Source organism: Ixodes scapularis, unplaced genomic scaffold (assembly GCF_016920785.2).
Source record: "Ixodes scapularis isolate PalLabHiFi unplaced genomic scaffold, ASM1692078v2 PGA_scaffold11__112_contigs__length_91849675, whole genome shotgun sequence".
Lineage (NCBI taxonomy): Eukaryota > Metazoa > Arthropoda > Arachnida > Ixodida > Ixodidae > Ixodes > Ixodes scapularis.
In genome coordinates this window covers 77,342,386-77,359,596 of record NW_024609837.1, presented here as the reverse complement: position 1 = coordinate 77,359,596, position 17,211 = coordinate 77,342,386, and the positions used below count along the sequence as shown (strand labels likewise).

At 46.2% G+C, this 17,211-nt stretch overlaps 1 pseudogene; it reads right to left on the bottom strand.

The window, feature by feature from the left end:
- Positions 1–392: 392 nt before the first annotated feature.
- LOC121835095 lies at positions 393–4,660 on the bottom strand (annotated as a pseudogene).
- Positions 4,661–17,211: the final 12,551 nt, after the last annotated feature.

Genomic DNA, 17,211 nt, shown 5'->3' with positions numbered 1-17,211 from the left:
GCGACTTTCGTCGTGGGACAAGTTAGTATTGCCAATGACACCAACGCCAAATTCAACTGAAGAAATTTTAATAGACCTATTTCTATATTACCCAAGCATCAAGGAGATTGCAGTGATTGGTGTTCCACGCACCGCACGTGGTGGCCTCACCAGTAGTAAACCTTCTAAAGAAAAACCTAAAACAAATTGTATCTTGAACGCGCGTTCGTCAACGCTTTATTTTGGTTATTTGCTTCGAATCTTTTATACGGGCAAGGCGGGCGCGTGTGGCGCGTGGAACACCAATCGCCGCATTCTCCTTGATGCTTGGGCAATATACCAAATGGTCTATTGATACAAGTGCGTTTATTTTTTACCTGGCATGCGTTAGCATATGGTGGTGGTGAACAACTTTTATTTGCAACCAGCAGTTGGCGGTAGCCCCTCCACACGCAGGTGGTGGTGACTACGCGCCACGCGGTACGACCCCCTCGGCTATTCCCCTCCCACCAGCCCTCGGCCCCGGGCGCGCCCCTTTTCTCTCCGGGGCCGAGAGGGGGAGCCCATCGGACCTCCGCGAGCTCCCTCACCTCCCCCATCATCCCTTGCCCGTTGCCTATTTAGAGCGGTTGTGATCAGCCGGACGGCCCTACGCTGAACCTCTAATTCACAGCTCCGCGCCGCGTCTTCGAACTGCGGGGGAATCGTCGTCTTCTCGCTTGCCTCTCTTGGGTTGAGTTCACAGCCCCACAACAGGTGCGACGCGGTGGCCCTCGCCTTCTTGCAAAGTCCACACGTGTCGTCCGCGTAAAATCCTGGATATATGTGTTTAGCTAGCACCGGTGTTAATAGCGACCCTGTCTGTAGTTGTCTAAAAATCACAGCCTCCTCACGTTTTAGCTCGGAATGAGGGGGAGGTACTACTCTCCTTCCTAACCTATACCACTTCACTATTTCGTTATACGTAGTCATGCGGTCCTTCATACTAAACCACTCTCCACCACGTGAGACTGTCCCGTTTGTCGCCGCCCGGTTGGTGAGTCCTCGAGCTGTGACGTTGGCCGTCTCGTTGTGGTTGGGATTACCGTTCACCGACATCAGGTGGATCCCGGCCCATGTGGGCCGGGATCCACCTGATCACCACTGCACCATCACGATCACGTCCTGTCGTTGTGGCCGCTCGCAAAATGCGAGCCGCCGCACCACACACCCTACCCTTTGCAAAACTAAGCACTGCTGTCCTGGAATCACTGATCACCGTGTCGCAGCCTGGGTCGGCCACAACTAGAGCTATGGCCACTTCTTCCGCCTGATGCGAGTTGCGAACTCGGGTGCTGGCTGCAGCTCTGGTCGCTCCATTCGATGCGTTCACCACCACCGCCGTGTAGGCCTCTCCTCGGCCCTGGTATTCCGCCGCATCTACGTACACGGCTCTCTCGTCCTGCGCGTAGCTGTCCACAATGGCTCTCGCCCGCGCCGCGCGTCTCCCCGTGTCGTGTATGGGGTTCATGTTTCGCGGTGTCGGGTACACCTGGAGTCTGGCCATCATTTGGCTCGGTATTGGTAACGTGTCCCCCGATGCGACGCTGCTAGGATTGACGTCCAAGTCTTGTAAAATCTTCCTCCCAGTTCTCGTGCTAGAGAGCCGCTCGAGGTGCGCCGTTCTTTGAGCTTCTGCTATTTCTTCTAGGGTGTTGTGCACCCCCAACTCGAGAAGCCTCTGCGTGCTCACGTTGCCCGGTAGTCCGAGGGCTATCTTGTAAACCTTGCGAATGAGAGCGCCTATCTTGTTTCGTTCGGCAGGCGTCCATTTGTGAAAGGCAGCCACATTTGCGATGTGGCTGATTGCAAAGGACTGCACGAGTCTGATCATGCTTTCTTCCTTCATACCGGCTTTGCGGTTGGAGATTTGTCTTAGCAACTTGGTGGTAGACATGACCTTATCGTTGAGCTTGGTGATCGTCGCCCCGTTCACCCTGTTCCTCTCGAAGAGCATTCCCAACACCCTGATCCTGTCAACCACCGGGACCTTCTGTCCCCCTCTGGTTCGGATAGTGATATTTGGTCCTTCCACCATAATCGGTGCGTCTTTTCTCCGCCTTCCTACCCTCTTGGGGGGGATAAGTAACAGCTCTGCCTTCGCTGGAGAGCACACAAGTCCCGACCCCTCGAGGTGACCCTCAATTGCCAATACGGCTTCGTGCAGCCGATCCTCCATGTGTCCATCACTGCCCTTGCTGACCCATAGCGTGATGTCGTCAGCATAAATGGTGTGTCTGACGTCTCTAACTTCCTGTAGCCGCTGAGCCACTCCTATCATGACCAAGTTAAATAGCAGGGGGGAGTATACCGACCCTTGTGGGGTACCGACACTTCCTAGCTCTTTCTCGTCTAGTTCTACTTCGCCCGCACACAGTCTAGTGGTTCTTCCCGTTAAGAAGTCTCTAATGTAGTTGTAGGACAGCCTCCCCATGTCCAATTTAGTAACCTGGGCAAGAATGGCAGAGTGTTCTACCTTCTCGAAGGCACTCTGTAAATCTAGCCCTAGAATGGCCTTATTGTCTCCGGTACTTAGCGGTACGTCTACGATTTCGTGTTTTAACTGGATCATCGCATCCTGCGTTCCCAACTTTTTCCGAAAGCCAATGATAGAGTCTGGGTACGAGCCCGAGTCTTCCAGCTATTGCTGCCACCTGCTAAGCAGTACGTGTTCGAGCAGCTTGCCCACGCACGAGGTAAGCGAGATCGGCTGCAGGTTCTCCACGCTAGGTGGCTTGCCTGGCTTAGGGATCAAGATCGTCTTGGCCGTTTTCCATTGCTTAGGCAACGTGCCTTCTCTCCAGCACTTGATGAAGTATTTCGTGATGTGCTTAATTGCATTATCGCTTAAGTTCTTGATCGCCTTGTTGGTGATGCGGTCCGGGCCGGCGGCCGAACTGCCGTTGAGCCTTTGCATGGCCGCTCTCACCTCCCACTGCTCGATGTCTCTATCCAGGATCGCGTTGTCATTACCGGTATACTCCGGATGTACTATCCTGGGGGTAGACGGAAGGTATCTCTCGTTTAGTCACTCCGTAACCTCTGCTTCTCCCGCCCTGCTCGTGGCTTTGTGCATTATTCTGGCTAACTTGTTACCCTGGCTGCTCTTGGTGTTGGATTCATCAAGTAGATGCCGGAGCAAGTTCCAGCTTTTGCCTTTGCTCATCTGACCGTCGGCTTCGTTACATACCTCGTTCCACTGCTGGTACTCAGAGAACCTTACAGTGAGCTTCGATGCGTCGATTAAGTTCCGCCACCTTCCTCCTTAGTTTCCTGTTTGTACGTCGCCCTGACCATCTGGCCTTAATTGACTGTTTGGCTTCCAGCAAATGTGCTAATTTACTGTCTACCCTCTCTATGTGGTTCAACACGGCAGAGAGTTGGGCGAGTTGGTTAAGCATCTTAATAGGTGGGAACAGCGCAGGAAAAACCGACGAAGGACGAGTAGAAGAAGTGCACAGACACAGCGTTGTCTCTGTGCACTTCTTCTACTCGTCCTTCGTCGGTTTTTCCTGCGCTGTTCCCACCTATTAAAAAACCTCTCTATGTGTTCTTCCGCCTCGACCTCCTTGGTTGTCGCCTCTATCGTCCTGTTGACACAGTCGGTCCACTGATCAATGTCCGTAATCTCGGATTGCCAACTACCCAGCGCTTCCCGAAAGACGTCCCAGTTAGTGATTTTACGTTTTCTCCTTTCCGTGTGACTGCCGGGTCTTGTTATCGGGATTGTCGCCTCGACTATAAAGTGGTCGCTCCCTAAGTCTTGGCCTGTGTTACGCCACCCTACCGCTCCTGTTCGCCCTATCCCCCTGAAGAAAGCGAGATCTAGAGTAATGTCCCGGGTAACCGATGATCCCGTCCGTGTGGGGTATGCAGGATCCGTGATGAGGCTGAGCCCCGCTTCCAATGCGTCCTGTAGCAGTTCTCTTCCCTTAATATTTGTTCTACTGTATCCCCACGCCTGGTTAGCCGCGTTAAAGTCGCCACAGATCATTAACTTATTATCCCCCGCCAGCCTGCACGCTCTGTGAGAGTTTATTTATTTATTTATTTATTTCAATACCTTCAAGGCCACACGGCATTACAGAAGGGAGTGGGGGAAAAAGAAAAGTACAAAAAATAGAATTCAACACATATTAGTTAACATAATAGTTTTCAATGGCAGACTTGAATGCAGGAGCGTCTGTGATTGTGGCGATGGAGGTGGGCAGGTGGTTCCAGTCATTAGTAGTTCTTGGGATAAAAGAATCAAAAAAGAGCTTCGTGCGACTGAAAGGAACGTTGACTTTATGGTGATGATCATTTTGATGGGATACATACGATGGTTCAGAAAAGCTGTTCTTTGAATCTTTGGTGATGATGATCCGGTTTACTATACACGTTGACTAAGAAGACACATCTCCTTTTGTCTCTTCTTTCCTACTATAACCTCCACCGTGCAGTGTTCAATAGTGCTTTTACCCATTACCTCGTGCTCTATGAATGTGATGCCTCTGCGTACGAATATACACACTCCCCTGCCCTTCCCTTTGGGCAGCTCGCAGGCGTCCGATGGCTTGTTGAACACTCGGTAGCCTGTGAGCTTTGGTGTCTCTGTGGCATTGGATTCCTGCAACATGATCACATCCGGTTTCCTGTCCATCGTCTTTAGGTGTTGGTGTAACACTGCTTTCTTCCTTGCATATCCGTTGCAGTTCCAGTGCCAGACTACTAAGTCCTTCACTGGCGAGGTGGTTGTTGCTCTGCCATGTGTCCCATCCATGATTGCTGAAGTGTAGCTACGATCCTGGCTTCCATACTCTGCATCTGCGTCTGTATTTGGGCTAGTACTTGTAGTATCATCTGAGCCACGTTCTTCTCAATTTGTGCCACATTCTTCTCGAGCGATGTGAGTCGTTCCTCTACCTTGTCCAACCTTTCCCCGTGTCTATCTAGAGTCTTCCGTTCTTTAAGGCTTTCGATGTCCCTCCTCTTCGGGGCCGGCTCCGCCGCTCTGTCTGTCCTGGGACCGACCTCTATTTCTGAATCCTCCTCGATCATGATTTCGTTCGTCTTCGCTGCCTGCGCCGGAGACGCCTGCTCTTCATTTTTCCTAACCAAGGCCGCTAGCTTTTCGTTAATTTCCTTTATTATGTTATTGTGCTCTAGGATCTTCTTTCTTAGTTTCTCGTTCTCATCCCTGAGGGCCTTTATAGCCGCCGAGTCTTCCTGTCTGTTTTTGTCGTGCTGGCTATCTGCGTTAGATTGTCTGCCCCTAGCTTAGGGGTCCTAATTGTGTCGGCCCAAGAGGTTTCTCCTCTCGGCCGCGAAGCTTCTCTTCGTCGGCTGATACTTCTCCCTCTTCTCTCCATGCTATCCACTCGACGCTGACTGTCCGCCCTCCTTCGAGATGTACTATTAGTCCCCTCGATAGCACGCGGTCCCAGCAGCGGGAAGTCTCCTGCTGTTATTCGGCGCTCCGAAGCGTCCGTTTTCTTTTCCCATTGGCGACACTTAACCACATGCGGCTGCTTGTACTTGTTCTTGCAATTCCACTCTCCAGTCGGATGAGGTCCCCCGCAAAGCTTACATTTTGGCTGGCATGCGAGCTCGTGCCCCTCCTCCGGGTCTACCTTCCCACAGCCAAAGCAGAACCTGTTGCCTGGGTTAGGGCAGACGTCCCTTCTGTGTCCTAGTTTACCACACGCCCTACAGACGTCGAAATGTTTGCGATATAGCCCGCATTTCATCAACACTATTCCGTACTTGATGTAGTGCGGTACCTTGTTACCAGCGAAAAGCACTATCACTGCGGTGGAGTCTCCGATCCGGTGTGCCTCTACGGCCGTGGGATTGTACTTATTGACAATATTTAGGGTAATGTCCTCTGCCGTTTATTCGATGTTTATGCCTCTCACAACTCCCTTAACTGTCCCGTCAGGCGCCGTTCTATAAACGCTCACCTCGTACGTCTTGCCTCCCTCTTCGATTGTCGTCATTCTAACGTACCGCGTAGCTCGCTGCTCGTCTGGAGTACTGACCACGATGATGTTCTGCTGGGCATTTATGCCGACCGTGTCCTCGCTTGCCTCCTCTCTGGTGACCTTCGCCGCCCTTGTAATCGCCGCCATGGCGGCCGGGCCCCCCCATCTTTGCAACGTTAAGTCCGCCACGCGGTCTGACTACGATCTTGATGTCCTCATTTGGCATACTAACTGGCATCCTTGCCCCCTTAGTGATTGCCGACGTAATTTTCTTGACGTAGTTAACCCTAGTTCTGGGTCTAGATTGGCGTTGAGTTGCATCGGACTCACCGCCGGACGTGCCGTTCACGATCTCCTTGATTTTCTTGCCCGAGACTTTCCATCCCTCGGTGTCACCCGGAGAGATTCGTTCCCCGGGTACCTCGACGAACATACGCCCGTCCACGTTGCCGATTCTAGGCGCCGTCTGCTGCGTCTCCTCTGGCGTTGCGGTGGCCGGTTGTTCGACCAGCATCTCGAACATGGCTGCCTTCGGGTTAGGCCGGCACCGATGGCCGTACTCGACCAAGTCCTACTGTAGGCTTAGCGGGGTGCCCCCCGCCGCCCCGGGTGAAAGGTCCACGAATTCGGGAAACTTCACATACCACTTGGGAAAGTCCTGTGTCCTTCGATAGTCCACACCTTCGCGCACACGTGAGAACCAAAATCCCGGTGAAATTGATTAATTGGCACCGCGAAAATTGGCTTTAACTCAGGAGCCGATGTGGAAACGCGTCCGCTCCTCTCGGCGACCGCAGCGCCCTCATATGGTTATATTTAATATTTTTAATAGAAAACGCTGCGAAATTAATCTTCGAATTTTTAAGAATTTGGAATTTACGAAAACTAAGCTCCGATAAACACCAAATTTTTGCTAAAAAATAAACTGCGAAAAACACCATCTGAACTTCACAAAAAAAAAGAAAACTCCGAAAAAACGGAGCGCCAGTTAAACTCAACATAATGCAACCGTCGTATAAAACGTTCCGACTTCCCGTGCGGGCTGCTAAACGAAGAGAAAACAGACGCCGCAATGACACATATTTATGAGTAAGTCCTGCTCGCGTACATTACCCCCTTCAAGGTCGGTGTTGACGGTGTAAGGTACTGGCTCAGGAATTGGTTTCGGCTGTACAAAAGAGCGAGTGCTACAATTGCCACGAACATCACCTTTTTTTTTTCTTCTTTTGACGCGATTAATGCGGCATCGCGGGTGTGGAGACTCAAAGCATTGCTTTCCACCACCTCTTGTTTGCCGACATGTTCTTTAGGGGCGAGTTGGTGTCGTTTGAAGTTACAAAAAGGTTAATAACAGGGTCTACTCAATACACCTTCCAAGAGTATCTCTCGTGTATCGCTCAACTCTAACCTGGCCTGAAAGAGTTAGTTGTTAGTTCGACAGCAATGCAATATGTACCCAGGGTATGCGGGGAATCGACTTGTTTCTTATATTCCTACTGTGCCGTCTTACAGAGTTCCTCGCGTGTCTCATTTACTTTCCCCTTCGTTTACTCTTTTTACACTGTCTTCCATCGCGCGAATGAATTCAAGTGTGCTCGTCGTTGACCGATCAATATTCCAAGTAGAAAAACAAAACAAAAAAAAAAACGAACAAGAAGCAGGAGGGCGAAGCGAGGGCTCGAAGGGCAGCATAGTAGACAGATGCTAGACTAGGCAATAGCGTCGCGCCCAGATTGAGAACAACCAAGACAGAGAACGCAGTGTGTTCTCGTTAAGGGTACCCCGGCGATTTTTTTAGCTATCCCAATTAACTATATTTTCTGAATTCCTGGCCTCTATCCTTTCAGATACGGTATTTAGTGTCGCGAAGTTGAGAACAAGTATTGAGAAACCGGCAAGTGAAAATGATGCCGAAAGCAACAATCAAATATACACTCTCAGAAAAAAAGGAGCAAAATGAGCAAAAAAAGGGTTCTTTTCGCTAAAAAAAAACCGATTTCGGGAAAGATCCCTTAGAAGCGTGCTTTCTCAACCAAAAGCAGCTCTCGCAAAATACAAAAAAGAAATGCAGAGCTAGTTTCCGGCCTGGAAATAGCGAAAAGGTGCTTGTTGCAGCCAGAAAAGAGATAAAGCGATCTTTGGAAAAAGAAGGTCACTTAAGTCTTCTACCGGATAGAGGGACACAATGACCAGGCTCGAAAGGCTTTGCACGCGAGAAATTGGGTGCGCCATTCTGTGGAAACAAAGCTGCCCGTGCGAGCTGTCAAGTCCTTGAAAGCTCCGAGAGGTGGAATGTCGTAGTTATTTACCAAGTCGCGTTGTGTTATTTACCAAACCGAGATAATCTTCGCCTCGGACCACAGATGAAACGGGCTTCGATGCCTTTGACTCCCGGGCCACTTGCTTCAGCGGTTTGAACACTGGCGTTCGTCTGCAAGCTCGCCGTGTTTTATTTAGTAAGAAATGTTAGTATAAAGCTACTCTTTGGTACCCATTTGTATAAACCAAACGGGTCATTGAATTAAAGTTTATTTGAAGAAATCTGTACCTGCGGAAACCGATTGTGTACTTTATTTCCCCCCCCCCCCCCCCAAAAAAAAAAAAATGCATACAAATTTTCAAAGGCGCAAAACTTCGATGAATGAGATACACACCCAAAAAAGTGCGTGTTGCGTTGAATGAGTGATACGGTGATTAAGCGGCGTCGTGTTTTTTTAGTAACAAGAGCTATTTTTAACTTGCTTTCGTGTTTAAATATACGTATAACTGCACGTATGAATGAAAAATAAATAGAACAAAGGAACGGTTTTTTTTTCTTTTTTTGTGGTATAGAATGCAGTTGTCCTAGCTTGTGGTCATGAGTCATGACGGGCGGCGGAGAAAAGCTCACCGGAGAAAAGCTCACCGGGTAAAAGCTCACCGGAGAAAATCTCACCGCGAAACCGGCAAATGCGGAGAAAAGCTCACCGATTTTTTTTTCTTTTTAACTTAGCGGATTTTGCATCAAACGTGGCAGTTTAACATAATTCGCATTCGCCACTTCATTAAAAAAAAACAAAAAACTATCCTCTTTTTTGTAATGTTCTTGAAGGTCATTGGGCATATTTACTAATTCCTCAGAAATTAGTAATCAGCCATTCTGCATATTAATGAAGCTGCAAAAATGATATCAGAACATCGTACATCGCGGTAAAAAAGACAGCAATTTATTGACAACTGAGGGTGCGCCGTCGGTAGCTCTGTCAAATAGAGGTTTGTTCTTTGTGAGCTAATATGAATAGCGGTGTGTAACCATTTCAGCTCCAAATATTCTGTAGTGCCTAATAGTTAAGTAAATATTTGTTGATGCAATCAGTGTCGGCTACGCTGTTTACTTTCTGTTAATTTCACTAAGAAAACTTTAGTTGCGAGAATAGCTTCCTCCTCTCGTGTTTGTTGTCTTCACTCCATCGTCGTCGTTTGAGCGGTTTTCATAATGTATAACGTTTACAAACTCGCCCTATTCGCTACCTTACAGAAGACTAGTTCTCATATAGATCACGATTAACAACGGTGCCAGTGTGCAGCTCTGAAGGTCATGAGTGGCTCACCTTAGAAGGGCACTATCACACGATGGCAACCTGCGGAAACACCAGCACGAACGGCTAGAAAACGTGCATGTCCGTGGAAGAAAGAAGCCTCGATATCCTACTGACTGTTTTATCCTGTTTTCAAAGGTTAATACAAGCTTCAAAGAAAATTCCAGGCACCGCGTTGTTGCGCTTGCACTTTCAGATTTTCGGTGTTTACAGTTGATTTTTAGGTTTTAGGAAGGCATAAGTTTTCGAACTTTTTCATGTTATTCAAGTTCATAAAATTTTCAGTTGGGCTTTAGTTGCCTAGAGAGTAAGCCGCAGAAAACACTCGCCCGCCATTATTAATTTGGGAGCAATATACTTAATAAGCTTGGCAAATAATATAAAAAATTACATTTTCTTTTTGACAAAGCTGACGAACTTTAATGATAATAAATTAATATATGTTACGCATGATCCAACAGCTTCCATATAAAAAAAAGCAAAAAAACGGTGAGCTTTTCTCCGCATCCGCCGGTTTTGTGGTGAGCTTTTCACCGGTGAGCTTATCTCCGGTGAGCTTTTCTCCGGTGAGCTTTTCTCTGGTGAGCTTTTCTCCGGGATTCAGTCATGACACCACCCGTCTCCCAATACGGCGCCTCTGATTGTTTTGCGGCACGCGTCAAGCCGCAAAAATAGAGTTGGGACCCATCCGCGAGTGGCATCAAAAATCCTGCTGCGCGGAAGGAATTCAAGTGATGTGTTGCAGTCATCTTTATCTTCAAAAATAAATCAACCTGTAAGTGGTGGTTTTTCGATTTCAAGGAACAGTTATGTCTAGAAGGATACCCCGAAATAATCCCATAGGCATATTCTATAAGTGCGTTTTCAGTGAAGCAAAACTAAACTTCGATATGTTGTGCGTTTAAATTTATGTGTAATAACGCAGTGTAAAAAATGAGTGCTCCGTCCGCCGGTGAACCCCGCTCGCTACTTTGAGGTCGTTCACCAAAAGTTAGGAGAATGGGATGGCACGAGGAAAAAAAAAAAAAACACAGAAACGTGGTCAATATGGCATGGTAGGATGCAGAACAAAATGGCCTCGGACGAAATGGCCCTGGACGAAACGGCCCCGGACAAAATGGTCCCAAATGCAGTCCCGGAGAGAATGGTCCCAAGTTATTTTTAGACACTCATCTTTTAATAAGGTGCTACTCTAAAGTTCTATCAAGTACATTCAATGCTATTATAATGCAACTTTTGTAGATACTATAAAAAAAGAAGCTCAATATAGACGCGACAATGTTGGAGAAACACACACACACACAGGGCAGGCACCTGTCTCGTGTGTGTTTTTCTTCGACTTTGTACCATTTATTTTGCACTCTTTTTCATTATGCCGATCAACCAACTAGCCCAACAATCTATTTTACTTCTTGATACAACTCTTTTCGATCACCCGCTCGAAGCTTTAAATTGATGCGGTACAGTTACATTTTGTGAACTTAATGTTTTACTTTAAAGGAGTTCCCTCGATCGTTCAACAGAGCTACAAGAAGACGTTTTGAGTGAAGCCATACGTAGCACACATTTACAACTAGTTTCTTTGTGCAATGAAATGTTTATTTCACAAAAAAAATGTATTGCATTATGCGAATATTTATCTTTTTATATGTTGGGATTGTACCAATTAAAGCTAATAAAAATAAGGAGCAAGAAAAAATACGAAAACATTTATTTGAACCATTTTGTCCGAGTTTACTATTCGAACAATTTTGTCCGGGGCCATTTTTCCGGTTTTCGGGCTGGTTTTGTGTTTTTGATTCCCATTTCTTTTGTAAAAAGGGTAAGCGCCGACTGCAGGCTCAAGGATTTGCGTGACGTGGCGCTTAACTGAGCTAATATTTGTTCAGAAATGGCAATTGACGGTTCGAAGCTCGCTCCGATTGGAATAAAAATTATTTGTCAACGACATCTACTCGCTCTGCCTAATTGCTTTATTATCACTTTTCTTTCCAGTTCCAAAATAGGCTCGATTATCATTCAATCTTGTTTTCCAGGCCTCTATTTCGGTAAATTCCTATACAAAACACGTCACTGACTGGACACTGAATCATCGAAGCTAGGTGCGTTGTCGTATTGCGTCACAAAAGTCGCTCAGCCACCAAATAGGCCAACACGCGTTGCTCAACACAATTTGTTGCTTGTTTCCGTTGACGGAAGGTGTCACACCGAATCGATAATTTCGCTCTTGTTTATATCGTGTTTCTTTTGGGCAAGAGAGTGAACAGCCAACAATTTTACCGGCGGTTGACGGACGTGCTTCGTGATGTGATCGCCGTGTTTCCTGGCAGACAGGGACGGAAAAGCGATGACATCTGCATATTATCTTCGCCAGCGAGCCATGGTTCGAACAGCTCAAGGGCACCCCAGAAGATAAGCCATAAGGTGTTCAAAAGCGACGTTTCGGGGGCTAATCTGCTCACCACTAGGCTGACAGTTCGGTGGAATCGTCATGCTCGTTCGACCAGTGGACCTTCTGTCTTGCCTCACGTGATCACAACCGCAGAGAAAGGTGTGAGGTGATAAAAACCGGGCAACTAATTGGCTCGGCAAGCACGTAGATCCCACCACGCTGTCAGCTTAGCGGTGAACAGGGATGGATCGCTGAAGGTCACTAGAGCCAACAGGATCTAGCTTCGTTGCTCGAGGGAGTGCAAGCGCTCGCTCGTCCGAGTGGTGGATCGGAACAATTTTTGACCTCCTCTCCCTTTGGGCTTGAAGCTCTAGAAGGAAGTACCTTCCTCCCTTTCCTCTTAGCCATCACTTGCAACTAGGGAGCCTTCATGTGCGCTTTGCTAGGGTGATGCCACCCTTTGTAATACCACTCGCCGACAAACCAGCAGCCATTTTGTTCCTCGGCGGTAATCCGTAGGGCTTATAACCCTCCCGGAAACAAGCACCTTATCTCAGAAGTTCGGAGCAGCGTTGTGGAACCCACGGAGGGAGGATTAGCATTTTCCCCCTCGGATGGGATTACCGATGGACACAAAGGCCACTTTCCGGCGCACGGGGAAACAATGAGAGGAACAAAATGGCGTTGGAAGAGAGTGTGGGAAAGGAAAACAGGCAGTTGGCATCACTCTATGCGAAGCGCACATGAAGGCACTCTACTTGCAACATGTCAGCGGACGTGAGCACATGGACGATTGGAGACGTCTGTAGGTGGCTTTTTGAAAACGAACTGCAATCGGCCTGTTCATCATTTCAAGGTAAAACTTCTTCTTAAGCAGACAATATTCGTAATTTCCCTTAAAAATTGCTATAAGTACAGTAGCGCCCAATATGGCAAGGTGTTTGATGCATAGATATAATAAGTAGGACAGGGGGCGGCCTCATTAACTAAGCTGCTGGTCGTTTGAAATTTGTTTTTGTTTTTTGCTATTTTGGCTTGCAGTTGTCCAAACAAGCACGTTGCAAAACAAGAAAAAAAAAGAAACATTATTTTGAGTCTCGTATGTTGAACTGCACAAGAGAAAAGCGTTTTTGAAGCGAATACTGACCTCATTACTACAATACTGACTTTATATAATATAACAAAATACTGAGTTCAAGCTTTCCGCCGGAAAGATCTCAAGAACAGAACTTTGAATTTACAGCGCGAATGAAATGAGCAATGATATCTCTTCGTAAATGTAAAAACTTATGCTACCGGGCTTTAATTAGCTAATGTATCCGTATTTATGGCCCCAATAAACGCGAGCAAATAGTGCTGTAAACGTTTCTGTTTTTTGACCGGCCAGGGACATGACACTTCGAGAGCCAATCACTGCAGTTTACGGCACCGCTCAACTAATGACGATGCCGAACATTTGGTTAGACCCAAGAATGCAGTCTGCGCTGTTACATTAAGCGATGCAAAACGTCCCGCTTGCATTGCTTAATGTAACAGCGCAGACTGAATTTCTTGGTCTAAACGTATGTTCCGCGTCGTCATTCGCTGAGCGGACTTCGCAGGTTGCAACGATTTGCTCTCGGAAAGGTGTGCGGTAATCGACAGGCGCGAACTTTTTGTGCATTTTGTTTTTCCACAAATGTGGATGTATGTTTGATAAAAATAATTGTTTTACTTGGTCTTATATTCAGTCCTGCAACTATTATGGCAATAGCTTACATGCGTAAACGGCGCATAAACGTAACAAATTGTTTTTGTTTTAGGGATTCGTTGATACTGACAAATGTGAAGGCGCCGTGAGCGTTCGCCGTCATGTCTTGCTCACGAAAGAAGAGATAACTAAAGTGCCCCTGAACGTCGACCTGATACAAGACCGCATAATGCGGACGTTTCAGTCTTGCCAAGAATGGATCCTCAGCGAGGCTGGAGTCCTCACAGTCCTTGAGGAATTTCCGGCAATGACGATTCCCGGAATGGTAATTCAATATTGTCTTCTTTATATTTAGCCTTAAGGTTTCGAGATTTTTACAGGTCATCAGGACTTCAAAAGTTTCTTACTACCCGTTTTATTGCCTGTGAATGATGCAAGGGCTTTTGATACGTGCTAAATGATATAATTTTACCTCGTAATAATGCTAGGCAATGAATTAACATTCCGATTAAGTAACTATTGTTTTACTCTCAATCACGTGAGTTTTATCGGCATATTGGTTGAATTTAGAGTTACGAAAAGTCTTATAAACAAAAAAAGTAAGGAAAATAGTCATTTAATTCTTTTTGTGTGTTTATAACACAATTGTCTCTCATGGCTACTTAAGTGTTTTATATGATTATTATCTAGAGTGGTTTTGAAATTTAAATAATAACGTACAAAAATTTTATTTTAAATGCATGCCATGTTTTTCTTGTGTATGAGGCACACTGGCAAGTTGCTATTTGAACTTGTTATCGTACAAATATGTACAGATACTTTATTTTAAATGTTTGCCATACCTTACTTCTGTATGAGGCACAATGACAAGTTGCTATGCAGTACCCATTATACGACGTAGTAAAAACTTGTCAAAGAAAAAATTGGTTGTTCTAGGCCTTTTCTGAGATACAATATCATGCCTGGAGACCAGCGCGACCTATAAATTGATTAACTAATCAATATAAAAGAAAACATAAATCGAAATTATTTTAATTGACACCCAGCCCTACTCTACTATAGTCACAGGAAGTGGTCATTTAGTTAATATATATATATATATATGTTTTTTTTTTGTTTTTTCTAGCTTAACAGATTTGTTTAAAAAAAGCCATGAAAGTTACACTTTTGCCGCTCGTGGAGGTGAGTTATACGGCCAGGGGGACATATAGGGGGCTAATTGTAACGATCAGTCGGCTAATTAACTGAGATTTGTTAATTAACTTTTTAATTAATGAAAATATACATATGGCTTCAATTAGAAACTTGCTCAGCGTCATCGAAAACCACTAAATCAGTAATTTTCAAAAAGACTGAGCGCGTGAGAAGCGTAGTAGTGCACTAAATTTAGCACTCGTGGAGCAGGTACAAAGCGGTAAGGCGCCCGCGCTATTTTTCCGTCTCTCATCTAGCCCCAGCCTTGTACCTGCTCCACGAGTGGTAACTTTAGTACGATACTACGCTTCTCACGCGCTCAAACTCGCTGAGGAAGTTTCTAATTGGAACCATATGTCTATTTTCGTGAATTAAAACGTTAATTAACAAATTTTAGTTATTTAGCCGACTGATCGTTACGATTAGCTCCCTATAATATGTCCCCCTGGCCGTATAACTCACCTCCACAAGCGGCATAAGTGTAACTTTCAAGGTTTTTTTTAAACAAATCTGTTGAGCTTTAAACAAAAACCTGTATATATATATATGTGTGTGTGTGTGTTTGTGTGTGTGTAAGCGATATGTATGTACAAATCTATAGCGCATAAAGGTACTTTTGTAAACCAGCAACACTTTCAATTTGTTGTTTATTTTTCAGTTACTACAAAAAGTTAAACTGCCGTTCGGCAAAGACATCCGGAGGACATGAGAGCAAAGATGGAGGCATTTACAGCTTCTACACTGGTGTTCCTCAAAGGAAAAAAACAACAAAAAACGTCACTCTGAACCTCGAAGAGCTGCTTGAAGGTATACTTTAGTCGGTGTTTTTGCAATCTATCACAAGTTTCAGACTGCGACGACGCAGAGGTTTACCTTCGTCCACCATAAATATGCTGGGTTAACTTATTACCTCATTACGAACTCATGACCGCTTATCGGCGCCATTCGTTTAAGACAGGGTTAACTTACACTCGGAAACAGCTTTCTGTGGCGTTTCTGAAGTGAAGAGTGTGTGTGCATAGCCTTGATTGGCGCTCAAGATGCGCGGGCGCTTTTAACTTCGACTACATCGCCAAACAAAAGTTGCCCAAGTCACCTCCGAGTATAGTGCATTGTCACAGATGATAATGCAAGCTTGTCAGGGTTATATTTTCAATATACGAGCCAGTAATATAAAACAAATCCCTGCTTTATTTTCTGAAAATAAGTTAAAGGAAATATAAGCGACTAAAGTCAATGACAGGTTAAGAAAAATCTAAAAGAAGAAAGCCGACGGACGCTTGGAATGGAGACAAGGTTTCTCCTCTCCCTTACAAGATTCTGTCGGCTTCCTCCTCTCCAGCTTGTAGATTTTTTTTAACCTGTTACTGACTATACACTCCGTGCGACGCGACTGGCGCGCCGCCGCGCGGCCGGTACCGAAGGTAGGCAGTGAGAACCCCAGAGAAAACGAAACCGAAACCACGCCGCGTACGTTGGTACGCGTTGAAGTCGGATCGGTGCGGTTGCGCTGGGTTCACAGCATGAAGTGCTGCCTGTGCTGCGTCATTAAGTGCTTCAATAGTTATGCGTCGTATCTCGTGGAGACAAAGTTTCACAGTTTTTCATCGCGCCGATGTTTTGGGGAACAGCGACAACGATGGAGCCGTGCCGTACGACGCGAGAAATTTGGTCTCTCGATCATGTCTGCCACTGTGTCGGCACGGCTGACATATTCTACACTGCCGCTTTGCGCTCTGCGTTTGTTTTCGTACCAGTAACTCCTACGTGTGTCAGCGCCGATGGGACGAACTGAAATGCCATCCCACACTCGCGGGTATGCAGTGCCAATTTCGTTGGAGGAATGCCCTCCAAAGAAGTTTCGTCCCCATCGTACGTGTCGATGATATTTCCGGACAAGTATGGCACGCAATCTGTATTTCATGAAGAAAGATTCGAACGGTAAAAAAGTGACAAATATAAATCTAAAGAAAACAACAATGAAACTCGAAATCACTGGAGAATTGTCGTTTGAGTATGGAAGTTTATGTGGTGTGCTTTCTTTCTTGATCAGCCTCCTTTTGGATGATGAAACGCTGACATCCCGAGTTCTGTAGACAACACATTTTTTTTTCTCGGCTTTAGAGCCAACTATCGCAAAGTGGTTCGAACTGGGAGTACCGTCCACTGGTTCCTTCCTACCTGTAAAGTGTGCACCTCCCACGATGAGTGATATTATATGAGAGCCTTTGACGGTCAAAGCCAGTTCCCATTTAGTTACGCCGCCACAGGTTTCGCTATGCCAACTCTTTTTGTTATAATGAGTGCTGTTCCAAGTTACGGTCATGTCAAAGTACACACGTGTGCCGAAAATCAGCACCTCGCACAACAGGTTAT